The 19,528-nt window shown below is 29.5% G+C and overlaps 1 long non-coding RNA gene across 1 annotated transcript in view; it reads left to right on the top strand.

Moving 5' to 3' along the window:
* Positions 1-16,800, top strand: part of LOC126748088 (uncharacterized) — a 29,784-nt gene extending 12,984 nt beyond the window's left edge. Inside the window, exons 2-3 of the long non-coding RNA XR_007664625.1 lie at positions 4,930-6,131; positions 15,872-16,800. This is a non-coding gene — a long non-coding RNA (uncharacterized LOC126748088). The remainder of the gene's footprint in view (positions 1-4,929; positions 6,132-15,871) is intronic.
* The last annotated feature ends 2,728 nt before the right edge of the window (positions 16,801-19,528 follow it).

Raw genomic sequence — 19,528 nt, 5'->3', positions numbered from 1 at the left:
GTTTCTTGATAAATTACTAGGATAAATTAAATGAATATGAATAAATATATATTTGTAATATACAGAGGGTATTGATATTACGGGATATTTATGCGGATAATAATAATAGTATAAAAATAGTAATTATACGGGGGGTTTTAAGGTTGAGGGCATAAATAAGGAAAATATTATTTGTCTTAATAGTAATCGGAATATACCGGGGGCGTTAAGGTTTTAAGGCGTTTATAAGGAAAATAATATTTATAATAATAGTAATATTAATCTACAGGGTGTTTTAAAGTTTAAGTGCATTAATAAGGAGAATATTATTTATAATAAAAGTAATATTAATCTTCAGCATGTTTTGAGGTTTTGGTGCTTTCATAAGGAAAATATTATTTATAATTATAGTAATCGTATTATAAAGGGTGTTTTAAGGTTTAAGGACATTTACAAGAAAGATAATATTTATAATAATAGTAATAGCAGCATAAAGGTTAAGACAAGGTATAAATATCTGGAAAAAAAATAATAGTGATAATAGTTTTATTTTAGTAGGGTTCTTTTAGTGGGGGTTGCTAAATTGGTAATAAATTTATATTAATAGTTTATCAATTTAGAAAAAAAGACATTGATGCGGTGTCAAAAAAAGGTGTATTTTTATATTTTTTTACTATATTATTGAGATCACGGCTTTCATAGCTTCAATTCAATAAGTTGATAAATTTTTTTATTCGTTTTTTTTTCCTTAAATTTTTTTTATTTTATTATAATTGCCTTTTAAAATAAAAATTTAAAAAAAAACAAGAAACAAACCACTTTTTCCTATCCTAATACATTGCTTCTTATGGGACCTGATCTTCCTCTTTAGATTGTGACACTCGTATGAATCGTGGAAAAATTCGTCATAAAGCTTTTTTACTAGTTTTTGAATGGTCTTTAACCAGAAAAAAGAAATTTTGAATTTGGAGCATATTTTGAAAAAATGGTCATTTTGACCCCGGATTTTGTTCGAAAATCGAAAATTGCAAAGAAATAGGGTTTCTGTTCATTTTAGAGTCAAATTGGTAATAACCATTTTTAAAGGTACTCTGGAGTAGTGCAAGATAGAAAAATAAAAAATTGACATTTTTCCATAGGACTCTTGATAATTCGATATTTATGTTTTACAGTTTTATTCAATTTTCTCCGATTCTATAATAGCTAGAACCAATTCGTTTTGACAGGCCAATACCTCTTAATATACCCAAGAACTTTTATTTATTACAAAAAGTTGTCAGAGTTATAGTTTATTTATAAAAAAATAAAAACCATTTTTTCGAAATTTTTCGTGGGTATACCCGTTTCGATTTTTGACCAAAAAAAAAATTATTTTTTTATTGAGTTTTTTTACTGGAAATTGTTAGTTTAGGGCTTACTTTAAAATCGGCCAATAATCATTTTAGGAAAAAAAAATTGTACGGGGAAAAAAAACCAGTTTTCTTTTGTTTTTCCCACATTTTTACTTATATCTCGGCTTCTATAGCTTCGATTCAATTCGTTGATTATTTATTTTTTTTTCTTATTCTTCTTCTGTCAATTCTTTTGATATCTTATTACTATTAACTTTCAAAAATTAACCTAAAAAATAAAAAAAATCCACGAAGAAACCCGGTTTTCTTATTTCCAAACATGAATTCTTATGGGACCTAATGTTTCTCTTTATATTGTGACACTCGTATAAATCGTGGAAAATTTTGTCATAAGGCTTTTTCACTAGTTTTTGAATGGACATTAGCTAGAAAAAAGAATTTTTGAATTCGGAGCATATTTTGAAAAAATAGTCATTTTGACCCCGGATTTGGTTCGAAAATCGAAAATTGCAAAGAAATAGGGTTTCTGTTCATTTTAGAGTCAAATTGGTAATAACCTTTTTTAAAGGTACTCTGAAGTAGTGTAGGATAGAAAAATAAAAAATTTACATTTTTCCATAGGGCTCTTGATATTTCGATATTTATGTTTTACAGTTTTTTTCAATTTTCTCCGATTCTATGATAGCTAGAACCGATTTATTTTGACATGCGGATACCTCATAAAATTCCTGAGAACTTTTATTCGAAACAAAAAGTTGTCAGAGTTACAGTTAATTTAGAAAAAAATAAAAACCATTTTTTCGAAATTTTTCGTGGGTATACCCCTTTCGATTTTTGTCCAAAAAAAAAATTATTTTTTTATTGAGTTTTTTTACTGGAAATTATTAGTTAAGGGTTTACTTTAAAATTTGCCAATAATTATTTTAGGAAAAAAAAATGGTACCATGGGAAAAAACAAGTTTTCTTTTGTTTTTTCCACCTTTTTATTAATATCTCGGTTTCTATAGCTTCGACTTAATTCACTGATGGTTTTTTTTACTCCTTTTTCTTCATCTGTCTACTCCTTTCATATATAATTAGTATTGGCTTTCAAAAATAAAACTGAAAAATTACAAAAATCCACGAAAAAACCCGATTTTCGTATCCCCAAACATCAATTCTTATGGGACCTAATCTTTCCATTTATATTGTGCCACTCGTATGAATCGTGGAAAAATTTGTCATGAAGCTTTTTTACTACTTTTTAAGTCGTCTTTAAGTAGAAAAACGAAATTTTGAATTCGGAGCATATTTTGAAAAAATGCTCATTTTGACCCGGATTTTGTTCGAAAATCGAAAAATGCAAAGAAATAGGTTTTCCGTTCGTTTTAAAGTCAAATCGGTAATAATCTTTTTTAAAGGTACTCTGAAGTAGTATAGGATAGAAAAATAAAAAATTGAAATTTTTCCATAGGGCTCATGATAATTCAATATTTATGTTTTATAGTTTTTTTCAATTTTCTCCGATTCTATGATAGCTACAACCGATTTATTTTGACATACACATACCTCGTGATATGCCTGAGAACTTTTATTTAATACAAAAAGTTGTCAGAGTTATATTTTATTTATAAAAAAATAAAAACCATTTTTTCGAAATTTTTCGTGGGTTCGATTTTTGACCAAAAAAAAAAATTATTTTTTTATTGGGTTTTTTTAATAGAAATTGTTAGTTTAGGGCTTACTTTGAAATTTGCCAATAATCATTTTAGGAAAAAAAAATGGTACGGTGGGAAAAAACCAGTTTTCTTTTGTTTTTCCCACATTTTTACTTATATCTCGGCTTCTATAGTTTCGATTCATTTCGTTTTTGGTTTCTTTTATTCCTTATTCTCCTCATGTCAATTCTTTTTATATCTTATTACTATAAGCTTTCAAAAATAAATTTGAAAAATAAAAAAAATCGACATAAAAACACGGTTGTCTTATTCCAATACTCTAATAAATGGGACCCTCTTTTTCCTTTATCTTGTGGCACGGATAAATCGTGGAAAATTTATTTATAAATCTTTTTACTTAATTTTGAATGGCCTTTAAGGTAAAAAAATACATTTTGAATTTGGAGCATAATTTAAAAACGTAAATGAAATTATCTGCATACTATGGTGAATACGCCATAACGTTCGTCAGTACAACAGTGTATTATAATTGAGAACTCTGTTTTAGCGTATTTACCATAGATGGCGCAATATAATAAAATATGAAGGTATTATTGAATATTGGTTATATTTATACGAGTTACTTGAGAGCGGAGCGTATTGTAACACATCATGGTTCTCTGAAGCATGATACCCAGAAATAAGTAAAATCTTTATTGTTGTGACGAATTCATAATGAGTTACTTATTATATTGGGTATTACGTCACTTATACCAAAAATCAATTAGAAAATTTTATCTCACACGCTCAACAATTGAAAAGAAGAAGAAAATAGACTTATTCACGTATTTAAAAGAAATATGAACTTAAATTTAACTTGAACTTGAATAAGTCTATTTTCTTCTTCTGTGAGATAAAAATTTCTAAATTGATTTTTGCTATAAGTGACGTAATACCTAATATAATAAGTAACTCACCCAGAAATAAGTTAGTAATATTTCAATAAAATGTATTTCTGATTATAATAGATAATGAGACCTTCCCTTTTCTCTCTGTATTTACTATAGATGTTAATTCTGTCGAAGTACTAAAAAAAGAAAAAGTTGGGTAGAGCACCATGCCGAGGCTAAGGTTTGAACTCAGAGCCTTATGAGGATACGGCAGGTCTCTTCCCCACTGCGTGTTTAGGGCACTCCTTGGATTATTGTAGAGATTTTTTTTTGTAGTACTGACAAAAATTTTAAAAATTTCTACTGGTCCCCACGGACCAAAGTAGACGCGAAGCGTCTACTTGTTACAATACGCTTCGCGTATTGTAAGAACGCACCGACAAAAATTGGCGGAGGTTCCGACTTTCGACACAAAAACGCTAATAACTTTTTTTCTATGGCGAATTTTTCTTTCGGGTTTTTACCGTTATATGTAGGAAGGATGAGAGTATATAACGGTGAAAAAAATTTTTCGCCACGCCCACCCCGAAGGGGTGGGCGTGGCAAAAAACGGTTTTTTGACGAAAAAAATTTGATTAAGTCGTTGTGGAAAACTGACCGGGCCGATTTTTCTGAAACTCATTGACGTTAAAGGCCTTTATATAAAGCAGCTCCTAAAGGGCGCTTTTTAAGATAAACCCTTTAGAAGTCGGATTTTTCTGTGAATGAATTTTGAACTTTTTGCGCGGTACCTCGCGGACTTAAACGGCCGTGGGGCCTAAACGGTAATGTTTCCGATAATGCGAATAAAACAGCCCTTTTCTACGTAAATGTAGCTTTCTTTTTTATCTTAACTATTTTTTTCCAAAAGAAACTCCTTCCGAGATAAACTAGCTCAAACTTAAATTTTTTTTTTTCGAAAAAAAAAAAGTGAATTTTTCGAGAAATAAATTTTTTTCTACTTCTAAAAAATTTTTTTAATTTTTTTTGTTTTCACCGTTTGAAAGCTTAATCCTTTAGGATTAAATAGAGGTATTATTCATGGTGCTACGTATTATACGGGGTGAGCTGTGTTAACAAATATAAACCCCTTTTTGAGCCTTTTTTTGACCGTTTTTTTCTACTTTTCTTAATAACTCTTTATTGGCGGCACCTACAAATTTCAAACTTTCAGCATTTTAAGAACTTTTTAAATCCTATTTTTCGACATAGTCTACAGTCTTCTACGTAGAGCAGTTTTTGCTCTACACCTTTTTTTAACTTTGACGCTTTATACCGGCATACCTATGACACCTACGGAAACCATTTTTTTTCTGAAATCACCGGACACTATCTGGCTATAATCCACTAAAAAACGTTTTTCTTCAAATGTTACCGTTTTTCCGCAACGAGCTGTTATTTAAGAAAAACCCCCAAAAATAAGCCGTTCCAATCAACCAGTCATACCCTCGAGACACAGGGAGCCAGCTCATGGTACAATAACGTTGGCGGTCCAGCACCAAATTGACCCAATGTAAAGGCATACGGACGACGTCACTATCGAGTCGCACATGGCCAGATGACGTAAGCGCGGGGTTTTCGGGGTATTGTGGCGGCAAATTCGGCCCGTTTGCGCTACGAGTTAGAGTAGGAAAAGCGGTTTGAGAGAAGGATGGAGGATGTCTGGCAACAATTATAAACGCGTCGTGTTCGTCTCGTGACGTCATGAGTTATTTTATTAATGAATATTATTAGTATTATGGGGACAATTTTACGCGGTTTCTTGATAAATTACTGGGATAAATAAAATGAATATAAATATTAATAAATATATATTTGAAATATACAGAGGGTATTGATATTACGGAACATTTATGAGGATAATAATAGTATGGAAATAGAATTATACCGGGGGTTTTAAGGTAGAGGGCATAAATAAGGAAAATATTATTTGTCTTAATAGTAATCGGAATATACCGGGGGTTTTAAGGTTTTAAGGCATTTATAAGGAAAATAATATTTATAATTATAGTAATATTAATCTACAGGGTGTTTTAAAGTTTAAGTGCATTAATAAGGAGAATATTATATATAATAAAAGTAATATTAATCGTCAGCATATTTTAGGGTTTTAGTGCTTTCATAAGGAAAATATTATTTATAATTATAGTAATCGTATTATAAAGGGTGTTTTAAGGTTTAAGGACATTTACAAGAAAGATAATATTTATAATAATAGTAATAGCAGCATAAAGGTTAAGACAAGGTATAAATATCTGGAAAAAAAATAATAGTAATAATAGTTTTATTTTAGTTAGGGTTCTTTTAGTGGGGGTTGCTAAATTGGTAATAAATTTATATAAATAGTTTATCAATTTAGAAAAAAAAGACATTGATGCGGTGTCAAAAAAAGGTGTATTTTTTGTATTATTTTACTATATTACTGATATCACGGCTTTTATAGCTTCAATTCAATAAGTTGATAAATTTTTTATTCGTTTTCTTTTCTTTAATTTTTTTTTATTTTATTATAATTGCCTTTTAAAATAAAAATTAAAAAAAAAAAACAAGAAACAAACCACTTTTTCTTATCCTAATACATTGCTTCTTATGGGACCTGATCTTTCTCTTTAGATTGTGACACTCGTATGAATCGTGGAAAAATTTGTCATAAAGCTTTTTTACTAGTTATTGAATGGTCTTTAAGCAGAAGAAAGAAATTTTGAATTCGGAGCATATTTTGAAAAAATTGTCATTTTGACCCCGGATTTTGTTCGAAAATCGAAAATTGCAAAGAAATAGGGTTTCTGTTCATTTTAGAGTCAAATTGGTAATAACCTTTTTTAAAGGTACTCTGAAGTAGTGCAGGATAGAAAAATAAAAAATTGATATTTTTCCATAGGGCTCTTGATAATTCGATATTTATGTTTTACAGTTTTTTTCAATTTTCTCCGATTCTATGATAGCTAGAACCGATTCGTTTTGACATGCGGATACCTCGTAATATTCCCGAGAACTTTTGTTTGAAACAAAAAGTTCTCAGACTCACAGTTAATTCAGAAAAAAATAAAAATAATTTTTTCGAAAATTTTCGTGGGTATACCCCTTTCGATTTTCGAACAAAAAAATTTTTTTTTTTTATTGAGTTTTTTTACTGGAAATTATTAGTTTAGGGCCTACTTGAAAATTTGCCAATAATCATTTTAGGAAAAAAAAATTGTACGGTGGGAAAAAGGAAGTTTTCTTTTATTTTTCCCACATTTTTACTTATATCTCGGCTTCTATAGCTTCGATTCAATTCGTTTATGGTTTCTTTTATTTCTTATTCTTCTCCTGTCAATTCTTTTGATATTTTATTACTATTGGCTTTCAAAAATAAAACTGAAAAATCAAAAAAATCCACGAAAAAACCCGGTTTTCTTATCCCCAAACATGAATTCTTATGGGACCTAATGTTTCTCTTTATATTGTGACACTCGTATAAATCGTGGAAAATTTTGTCATAAAGCTTTTTCACTAGTTTTTGAATGGACATTAACTAGAAAAAAGAATTTTTGAATTCGGAGCATATTTTGAAAAAATTGTCATTTTGACCCCGGATTTGGTTCGAAAATCGAAAATTGCAAAGAAATAGGGTTTCTGTTCATTTTAGAGTCAAATTGGTAATAAAATTTTTTAAAGGTACTCTGAAGTAGTGTAGGATAGAAAAATAAAAAATTGACATTTTTTCATAGGGCTCTTGATATTTCGATATTTATGTTTTACAGTTTTTTTCAATTTTCTCCGATTATATAATAGCTAGAACCGATTTATTTTGACATGCGGATACCTCATAAAATTCCTGTGAACTTTTATTTGAAACAAAAAGTTGTCAGAGTTACAGTTAATTTAGAAAAAAATAAAAATCATTTTTTCGAAATTTTTCGTGGGTATACCCCTTTCGATTTTTGACCAAAAAAAAAATTATTTTTTTATTGAGTTTTTTTACTGGAAATTATTAGTTTAGGGCTTATTTTAAAATTTGCCAATAATTATTTTAGGAAAAAAAAATGGTATCATGGGAAAAAACGAGTTTTCTTTTGTTTTTTCTACCTTTTTATTAATATCTCGGTTTCTATAGCTTCGATTCAATTCACTGATGGTTTTTTTTACTCCTTTTTCTTCATCTGTCTACTCCTTTCATATTTAATTAGTATTGGCTTTCAAAAATAAAACTGAAAAATGGCAAAAATCCACGGAAAAAGCCGGTTTTCTTATCCCCAAACATCAATTCTTATGGGACCTAATCTTTCTATTTATATTGGGGCACTCGTATGAATCGTGGAAAAATTTGTCATAAAGCTTTTTTACTACTTTTTAAGTCGTCTTTAAGCAGAAAAAAGAAATTTTGAATTTAGAGCATATTTTGAAAAAATGCTCATTTTGACCCGGATTTTGTTCGAAAATCGAAAAATGCAAAAAAATAGGTTTTCCGTTCATTTTAGAGTCAAATCGGTAATAATCTTTTTTAAAGGTACTCTAAAGTAGTACAGGATAGGAAAATAAAAAATTAAAATTTTGCCATAGGGCTCTTGATAATTCGATATTTATGTTTTACAGTTTTTTTCAATTTTCTTCGATTCTATGATAGCTAGAACCGATTCGTTTTGACATACGGATATCTCGTAATATTCCCGAGAACTTTTGTTTGAAACAAAAAGTTCTCAGACTCACAGTTAATTCAGAAAAAAATAAAAATCATTTTTTCGAAATTTTTCGTGGGTATACCCCTTTCGATTTTCGACCAAAAAAAAATTTTTTTTTTATTGAGTTTTTTTACTGGAAATTGTTAGTTTACGGTTTACTTTAAAATTTGCCATTAATCATTTTAGGAAAAAAAAATTGTACGGTGGGAAAAAGGAAGTTTTCTTTTGTTTTTCCCACATTTTTACTTATATCTCGGCTTCTATAGCTTCGATTCAATTCGTTGATTATTTATTTTTTTTTCTTATTCTTCTTCTGTCAATTCTTTTGATATCTTATTACTATTAACTTTCAAAAATTAACCTAAAAAATAAAAAAAATCCACGAAGAAACCCGGTTTTCTTATTTCCAAACATGAATTCTTATGGGACCTAATGTTTCTCTTTATATTGTGACACTCGTATAAATCGTGGAAAATTTTGTCATAAGGCTTTTTCACTAGTTTTTGAATGGACATTAGCTAGAAAAAAGAATTTTTGAATTCGGAGCATATTTTGAAAAAATGGTCATTTTGACCCGGATTTTGTTCGAAAATCGAAAATTGCAAAGAAATAGGGTTTCTGTTCATTTTAGAGTCAAATTGGTAATAACCTTTTTTAAAGGTACTCTAAAGTAGTACAGGATAGGAAAATAAAAAATTAAAATTTTGCCATAGGGCTCTTGATAATTCGATATTTATGTTTTACAGTTTTTTTCAATTTTCTCCGATTCTATAATAGCTAGAACCAATTCGTTTTGACAGGCGAATACCTCTTAATATACCCAAGAACTTTTGTTTAATACAAAAAGTTATCAGAGTTATAGTTTATTTATAAAAAAATAAAAACCATTTTTTCGAAATTTTTCGTGGGTATACCCCTTTCGATTTTCGACCAAAAAAAAAATTATTTTTTTATTGGGCTTTTTTACTGGAAATTGTTAGTTTAGGGCTTACTTTAAAATTTGCCAATAATCGTTTTAGGAAAAAAAATTGTACGGTGGGAAAAAACCAGTTTTCTTTTGTTTTTCCCACATTTTTACTATAGTATCGCGGGTTCTGTAGCTTTGATTCAATTCGTTTATGGTTTCTTTTATTCCTTATTCTTCTCCTGTCAATTCTTTTTATATCCAGTTACTATTGGTTCTCAAAAATAAAACTGAAAAATCAAAAAAATCCACGAAAAAACCCGGTTTTCTTATCCCCAAACATGAATTCTTATGGGACCTAATCTTTCTATTTATATTGTGGCACTCGTATGGATCGTGGAAAAATTTGTCATGAAGCTTTTTTACTAGTTTTTGAATGGTCTTTAACCAGAAAAAAGAAATTTTGAATTCGGAGCATGTTTTGAAAAAATGGTCATTTTGACCCGGATTTTGTTCGAAAATCGAAAAATGCAAAGAAATAGGTTTTCCGTTCATTTTAGAGTCAAATCGGTAATAATCTTTTTTAAAGGTACTCTAAAGTAGTACAGGATAGGAAAATAAAAAATTAAAATTTTGCCATAGGGCTCTTGATAATTCGATATTTATGTTTTACAGTTTTTTTCAATTTTCTCCGATTCTATGATAGCTAGAACCGATTCGTTTTGACATACGGATATCTCGTAATATTCCCGAGAACTTTTGTTTGAAACAAAAAGTTCTCAGACTCACAGTTAATTCAGAAAAAAATAAAAATCATTTTTTCGAAATTTTTCGTGGGTATACCCCTTTCGATTTTCGACCAAAAAAAAATTTTTTTTTTATTGAGTTTTTTTACTGGAAATTGTTAGTTTACGGTTTACTTTAAAATTTGCCATTAATCATTTTAGGAAAAAAAAATTGTACGGTGGGAAAAAGGAAGTTTTCTTTTGTTTTTCCCACATTTTTACTTATATCTCGGCTTCTATAGCTTCGATTCAATTCGTTGATTATTTATTTTTTTTTCTTATTCTTCTTCTGTCAATTCTTTTGATATCTTATTACTATTAACTTTCAAAAATTAACCTAAAAAATAAAAAAAATCCACGAAGAAACCCGGTTTTCTTATTTCCAAACATGAATTCTTATGGGACCTAATGTTTCTCTTTATATTGTGACACTCGTATAAATCGTGGAAAATTTTGTCATAAGGCTTTTTCACTAGTTTTTGAATGGACATTAGCTAGAAAAAAGAATTTTTGAATTCGGAGCATATTTTGAAAAAATGGTCATTTTGACCCGGATTTTGTTCGAAAATCGAAAATTGCAAAGAAATAGGGTTTCTGTTCATTTTAGAGTCAAATTGGTAATAACCTTTTTTAAAGGTACTCTAAAGTAGTACAGGATAGGAAAATAAAAAATTAAAATTTTGCCATAGGGCTCTTGATAATTCGATATTTATGTTTTACAGTTTTTTTCAATTTTCTCCGATTCTATAATAGCTAGAACCAATTCGTTTTGACAGGCGAATACCTCTTAATATACCCAAGAACTTTTGTTTAATACAAAAAGTTATCAGAGTTATAGTTTATTTATAAAAAAATAAAAACCATTTTTTCGAAATTTTTCGTGGGTTCGATTTTTGACCAAAAAAAAAATTATTTTTTTATTGGGTTTTTTTAATAGAAATTGTTAGTTTAGGGCTTACTTTAAAATCGGCCAATAATCATTTTAGGAAAAAAAAATTGTACGGGGAAAAAAAACCAGTTTTCTTTTGTTTTTCCCACATTTTTACTTATATCTCGGCTTCTATAGCTTCGATTCAATTCGTTGATTATTTATTTTTTTTTCTTATTCTTCTTCTGTCAATTCTTTTGATATCTTATTACTATTAACTTTCAAAAATTAACCTAAAAAATAAAAAAAATCCACGAAGAAACCCGGTTTTCTTATTTCCAAACATGAATTCTTATGGGACCTAATGTTTCTCTTTATATTGTGACACTCGTATAAATCGTGGAAAATTTTGTCATAAGGCTTTTTCACTAGTTTTTGAATGGACATTAGCTAGAAAAAAGAATTTTTGAATTCGGAGCATATTTTGAAAAAATAGTCATTTTGACCCCGGATTTGGTTCGAAAATCGAAAATTGCAAAGAAATAGGGTTTCTGTTCATTTTAGAGTCAAATTGGTAATAACCTTTTTTAAAGGTACTCTGAAGTAGTGTAGGATAGAAAAATAAAAAATTTACATTTTTCCATAGGGCTCTTGATATTTCGATATTTATGTTTTACAGTTTTTTTCAATTTTCTCCGATTCTATGATAGCTAGAACCGATTTATTTTGACATGCGGATACCTCATAAAATTCCTGAGAACTTTTATTCGAAACAAAAAGTTGTCAGAGTTACAGTTAATTTAGAAAAAAATAAAAACCATTTTTTCGAAATTTTTCGTGGGTATACCCCTTTCGATTTTTGTCCAAAAAAAAAATTATTTTTTTATTGAGTTTTTTTACTGGAAATTATTAGTTAAGGGTTTACTTTAAAATTTGCCAATAATTATTTTAGGAAAAAAAAATGGTACCATGGGAAAAAACAAGTTTTCTTTTGTTTTTTCCACCTTTTTATTAATATCTCGGTTTCTATAGCTTCGACTTAATTCACTGATGGTTTTTTTTACTCCTTTTTCTTCATCTGTCTACTCCTTTCATATATAATTAGTATTGGCTTTCAAAAATAAAACTGAAAAATTACAAAAATCCACGAAAAAACCCGATTTTCGTATCCCCAAACATCAATTCTTATGGGACCTAATCTTTCCATTTATATTGTGCCACTCGTATGAATCGTGGAAAAATTTGTCATGAAGCTTTTTTACTACTTTTTAAGTCGTCTTTAAGTAGAAAAACGAAATTTTGAATTCGGAGCATATTTTGAAAAAATGCTCATTTTGACCCGGATTTTGTTCGAAAATCGAAAAATGCAAAGAAATAGGTTTTCCGTTCGTTTTAAAGTCAAATCGGTAATAATCTTTTTTAAAGGTACTCTGAAGTAGTATAGGATAGAAAAATAAAAAATTGAAATTTTTCCATAGGGCTCATGATAATTCAATATTTATGTTTTATAGTTTTTTTCAATTTTCTCCGATTCTATGATAGCTACAACCGATTTATTTTGACATACGCATACCTCGTGATATGCCTGAGAACTTTTATTTAATACAAAAAGTTGTCAGAGTTATATTTTATTTATAAAAAAATAAAAACCATTTTTTCGAAATTTTTCGTGGGTTCGATTTTTGACCAAAAAAAAAATTATTTTTTTATTGGGTTTTTTTAATAGAAATTGTTAGTTTAGGGCTTACTTTGAAATTTGCCAATAATCATTTTAGGAAAAAAAAATGGTACGGTGGGAAAAAACCAGTTTTCTTTTGTTTTTCCCACATTTTTACTTATATCTCGGCTTCTATAGTTTCGATTCATTTCGTTTTTGGTTTCTTTTATTCCTTATTCTCCTCATGTCAATTCTTTTTATATCTTATTACTATAAGCTTTCAAAAATAAATTTGAAAAATAAAAAAAATCGACATAAAAACACGGTTGTCTTATTCCAATACTCTAATAAATGGGACCCTCTTTTTCCTTTATCTTGTGGCACGGATAAATCGTGGAAAATTTATTTATAAATCTTTTTACTTAATTTTGAATGGCCTTTAAGGTAAAAAAATACATTTTGAATTTGGAGCATAATTTAAAAACGTAAATGAAATTATCTGCATACTATGGTGAATACGCCATAACGTTCGTCAGTACAACAGTGTATTATAATTGAGAACTCTGTTTTAGCGTATTTACCATAGATGGCGCAATATAATAAAATATGAAGGTATTATTGAATATTGGTTATATTTATACGAGTTACTTGAGAGCGGAGCGTATTGTAACACATCATGGTTCTCTGAAGCATGATACCCAGAAATAAGTAAAATCTTTATTGTTGTGACGAATTCATAATGAGTTACTTATTATATTGGGTATTACGTCACTTATACCAAAAATCAATTAGAAAATTTTATCTCACACGCTCAACAATTGAAAAGAAGAAGAAAATAGACTTATTCACGTATTTAAAAGAAATATGAACTTAAATTTAACTTGAACTTGAATAAGTCTATTTTCTTCTTCTGTGAGATAAAAATTTCTAAATTGATTTTTGCTATAAGTGACGTAATACCTAATATAATAAGTAACTCACCCAGAAATAAGTTAGTAATATTTCAATAAAATGTATTTCTGATTATAATAGATAATGAGACCTTCCCTTTTCTCTCTGTATTTACTATAGATGTTAATTCTGTCGAAGTACTAAAAAAAGAAAAAGTTGGGTAGAGCACCATGCCGAGGCTAAGGTTTGAACTCAGAGCCTTATGAGGATACGGCAGGTCTCTTCCCCACTGCGTGTTTAGGGCACTCCTTGGATTATTGTAGAGATTTTTTTTTGTAGTACTGACAAAAATTTTAAAAATTTCTACTGGTCCCCACGGACCAAAGTAGACGCGAAGCGTCTACTTGTTACAATACGCTTCGCGTATTGTAAGAACGCACCGGAAAAAAATGGTGGAGGTTCCGACTTGCGACACATAAACGCTAATAACTTTTGTTCTATGGTGTATTTTTTTTTCTGGTTTTCACTGTGTTATGTAGGAAAGTTGAAGCTATGTGATGATGTAAATTTTTTTTGGCCACGCCGCCCCGAAGGGGCGGGCGTGGCAAAAAACTGCTTTTTTCGCGAAAACAGGATCTTTGGCGGGTGGGGGAAAATTGACTGAGCCGAATTTTATGAAACTCATTTACATCAAAGACCTCTACGGAAACCTGCTCCCAAAGGGCGCTTTTTAAGATAAACCCTTTAGAAGTCGGATTTTTCTGTGAATGAATTTTGAACTTTTTGCGCGGTACCTCGCGGACTTAAACGGCTGTGGGGCCTAAAAGGTAATGTTCCCGATAATGCGAATAAAACAGCCCTTTTCTACGTAAATGTAGCTTTCTTTTTTATTAAAACTATTTTTTTCCAAAAGAAACTCCTTCCGAGATAAACGAGCTCAAACTTAAAATTTTTTTTTTCAAAAAAAAAAAAAGTGAATTTTTCGAGAAATTAATTTTTTTCTACTTCTAAAAAAATTTTTAAATTTTTTTTGGTAACGCCGTTTGAAAGCTTAATCCTTTAGGATTAAATAGAGGTATTACTCATGACGCTACGTATTATACAGGGTGAGCTGTGTTAACAAATATAAACCCCTTTTTGAGCCTTTTTTTGACCGATTTTTTCTATTTTTCTTAATAACTCTTTATCGGCGGCACCTAGAGACTTCAAACTTTCAGCGTTTTAAGAACTTTTTAAATCCTATTTTTCGGCGTACTCTACAACCTTCTACGTAGAGCAGTTTTTGCTCTACACCTTTTTTTAACTTTGACGCTTTAAACCGGCATACCTATGACACCTACGAAAACCATTTTTTTTCTGAAATCACCGGACACTATCTGGCTATAATCCACTAAAAACCGTTTTTCTTCAAATGTTACCGTTTTCCCGCAATGCGCTGTTATTTAAGAAAAACCCCCAAAAATAAGCCGTTCCAATCAACCAATCATACCGTCGACACCACGGGAGCCAACGCATGGTACAAAATAGTTGGCGGTCCAGCACCAAATTGCCCCAATGTAAAAGCATACGGACGACGTCATTATCGAGTCGCACATGGCCAGATGACGTAACCGCGGGGTTTTCGGTATTGTGGCGGCAAATTCGGCCCCGTTTGCGCTACGAGTTAGAGTAGGAAAAGCGGTTTGAGAGAAGGATGGAGGATGTCTGGCAACAATTATAAACGCGTCGTGTTCGTCTCGTGACGTCATGAGTTATTTTATTAATGAATATTATTAGTATTATGGGGACAATTTTACGCGGTTTCTTGATAAATTACTAGGATAAATTAAATGAATATGAATAAATATATATTTGTAATATACAGAGGGTATTGATATTACGGGATATTTATGCGGATAATAATAATAGTATAAAAATAGTAATTATACGGGGGGTTTTAAGGTTGAGGGCATAAATAAGGAAAATATTATTTGTCTTAATAGTAATCGGAATATACCGGGGGCGTTAAGGTTTTAAGGCGTTTATAAGGAGAATAATATTTATAATAATAGTAATATTAATCTACAGGGTGTTTTAAAGTTTAAGTGCATTAATAAGTAGAATATTATTTATAATAAAAGTAATATTAATCTTCAGCATGTTTTGAGGTTTTGGTGCTTTCATAAGGAAAATATTATTTATAATTATAGTAATCGTATTATAAAGGTTAGGACAAGGTATAAATATCTGGAAAAAAAATAATAGTGATAATAGTTTTATTTTAGTAGGGTTCTTTTAGTGGGGGTTGCTAAATTGATAATAAATTTATATTAATAGTTTATCAATTTAGAAAAAAAAGACATTGATGCGGTGTCAAAAAAAGTTGTATTTTTATATTTTTTTACTATATTATTGAGATCACGGCTTTCATAGCTTCAATTCAATAAGTTGATAAATTTTTTTATTCGTTTTTTTTTCCTTAAATTTTTTTTATTTTATTATAATTGCCTTTTAAAATAAAAATTTAAAAAAAAACAAGAAACAAACCACTTTTTCCTATCCTAATACATTGCTTCTTATGGGACCTGATCTTCCTCTTTAGATTGTGACACTCGTATGAATCGTGGAAAAATTCGTCATAAAGCTTTTTTACTAGTTTTTGAATGGTCTTTAACCAGAAAAAAGAAATTTTGAATTTGGAGCATATTTTGAAAAAATGGTCATTTTGACCCCGGATTTTGTTCGAAAATCGAAAATTGCAAAGAAATAGGGTTTCTGTTCATTTTAGAGTCAAATTGGTAATAACCATTTTTAAAGGTACTCTGGAGTAGTGCAAGATAGAAAAATAAAAAATTGACATTTTTCCATAGGACTCTTGATAATTCGATATTTATGTTTTACAGTTTTATTCAATTTTCTCCGATTCTATAATAGCTAGAACCAATTCGTTTTGACAGGCCAATACCTCTTAATATACCCAAGAACTTTTATTTATTACAAAAAGTTGTCAGAGTTATAGTTTATTTATAAAAAAATAAAAACCATTTTTTCGAAATTTTTCGTGGGTATACCCCTTTCGATTTTTGACCAAAAAAAAAATTATTTTTTTATTGAGTTTTTTTACTGGAAATTGTTAGTTTAGGGCTTACTTTAAAATCGGCCGATAATCATTTTAGGAAAAAAAAATTGTACGGGGAAAAAAAACCAGTTTTCTTTTGTTTTTCCCACATTTTTACTTATATCTCGGCTTCTATAGCTTCGATTCAATTCGTTGATTATTTATTTTTTTTTCTTATTCTTCTTCTGTCAATTCTTTTGATATCTTATTACTATTAACTTTCAAAAATTAACCTAAAAAATAAAAAAAATCCACGAAGAAACCCGGTTTTCTTATTTCCAAACATGAATTCTTATGGGACCTAATGTTTCTCTTTATATTGTGACACTCGTATAAATCGTGGAAAATTTTGTCATAAGGCTTTTTCACTAGTTTTTGAATGGACATTAGCTAGAAAAAAGAATTTTTGAATTCGGAGCATATTTTGAAAAAATAGTCATTTTGACCCCGGATTTGGTTCGAAAATCGAAAATTGCAAAGAAATAGGGTTTCTGTTCATTTTAGAGTCAAATTGGTAATAACCTTTTTTAAAGGTACTCTGAAGTAGTGTAGGATAGAAAAATAAAAAATTTACATTTTTCCATAGGGCTCTTGATATTTCGATATTTATGTTTTACAGTTTTTTTCAATTTTCTCCGATTCTATGATAGCTAGAACCGATTTATTTTGACATGCGGATACCTCATAAAATTCCTGAGAACTTTTATTCGAAACAAAAAGTTGTCAGAGTTACAGTTAATTTAGAAAAAAATAAAAACCATTTTTTCGAAATTTTTCGTGGGTATACCCCTTTCGATTTTTGTCCAAAAAAAAAATTATTTTTTTATTGAGTTTTTTTACTGGAAATTATTAGTTAAGGGTTTACTTTAAAATTTGCCAATAATTATTTTAGGAAAAAAAAATGGTACCATGGGAAAAAACGAGTTTTCTTTTGTTTTTTCCACCTTTTTATTAATATCTCGGTTTCTATAGCTTCGACTTAATTCACTGATGGTTTTTTTTACTCCTTTTTCTTCATCTGTCTACTCCTTTCATATTTAATTAGTATTGGCTTTCAAAAATAAAACTAAAAAATTACAAAAATCCACGAAAAAACCCGATTTTCTTATCCCCAAACATCAATTCTTATGGGACCTAATCTTTCTATTTATATTGTGCCACTCGTATGAATCGTGGAAAAATTTATCATAAAGCTTTTTTACTACTTTTTAAGTCGTCTTTAAGTAGAAAAAAGAAATTTTGAATTCGGAGCATATTTTGAAAAAATGCTCATTTTGACCCGGATTTTGTTCGAAAATCGAAAAATGCAAAGAAATAGGTTTTCCGTTCGTTTTAGAGTCAAATCGGTAATAATCTTTTTTAAAGGTACTCTGAAGTAGTATAGGATAGAAAAATAAAAAATTAAAATTTTTCCATAGGGCTCATGATAATTCAATATTTATGTTTTATAGTTTTTTTCAATTTTCCCCGATTCTATGATAGCTACAACCGATTTATTTTGACATACGCATACCTCGTGATATGCCTGAGAACTTTTATTTGAAACAAAAAGTTGTCAGAGTTACAGTTAATTTAGAAAAAAATAAAAACCATTTTTTCGAAATTTTTCGTGGGTATACCCCTTTCGATTTTTGACCAAAAAAAAAATTATTTTTTTATTGGGTTTTTTTAATAGAAATTGTTAGTTTAGGGCTTACTTTGAAATTTGCCAATAATCATTTAAGGAAAAAAAAATGGTACGGCGGGAAAAAAACAGTTTTCTTTTGTTTTTCCCACATTTTTACTTATATCTCGGCTTCTATAGTTTCGATTCATTTCGTTTTTGGTTACTTTTATTCCTTATTCTCCTCATGTCAATTCTTTTTATATCTTATTTACTATAAGCTTTTAAAAATAAATTTGAAAAATAAAAAAAATCGACATAAAAACACGGTTGTCTTTTTCCAATACTCTAATAAATGGGACCCTCTTTTTCCTTTATCTTGTGACACGGATAAATCGTGGAAAATTTATTTATAAAACTTTTTTACTTAATTTTGAATGGCCTTTAAGGTAAAAAAATACATTTTGAATTTGGAGCATAATTTAAAAACGTAAATGAAATTATCTGCATACTATGGCGAATACGCCATAACGTTCGTCAGTACAACAGTGTATTATAATTGAGGACTCTGTTTTAGCGTATTTACCATAGATGGCGCATTATAATAAACTAAGAAGGTATCATTGAATTTTGGTATACGAGTACTTGAGAGCGGAGCGTATTGTAACACATCATGGTTCTCTGAAGCATGATACCCAGAAATGAAGCATGATACCCAGAAATAAGTAAGTAATATTTCAATAAAATTTATTTCTGATTATAATAGATAATGAGACCTTCCCTTTTCTCTCTGTATTTACTATAGATGTTTATTTTTTCGAAGTACTAAAAAAAGAAAAAGTTGGGTAGAGCACCATGCCGAGGCTAAGGTTTGAACTCAGAGCCTTATGAGGATACAGCAGGTCTCTTCCCCACTGCGTGTTTAGGGCACTCCTTGGATAATTGTGGAGATTTTTTTTTGTAGTACTGACAAAAATTTTAAAAATTTCAACTGGTCCCCACGGACCAAAGTAGACGCGAAGCGTCTACTTGTTACAATACGCTTCGCGTATTGTAAGAACGCATCCTGCTAAATTGAGCGATTTTCGGACCCTGCGTCACATAAACGTTAATAACTTTGCTCCTATGGCGAATTTTTTTTTCTGGTTTTCACCGTTTTATG

Source organism: Anthonomus grandis, chromosome 21 (assembly GCF_022605725.1).
Source record: "Anthonomus grandis grandis chromosome 21, icAntGran1.3, whole genome shotgun sequence".
Taxonomy (NCBI): Eukaryota; Metazoa; Arthropoda; class Insecta; order Coleoptera; family Curculionidae; genus Anthonomus; species Anthonomus grandis.
The sequence above is the reverse complement of the archived record's forward strand: the minus strand, read 5'-3'. Positions and strand labels throughout refer to the sequence as shown.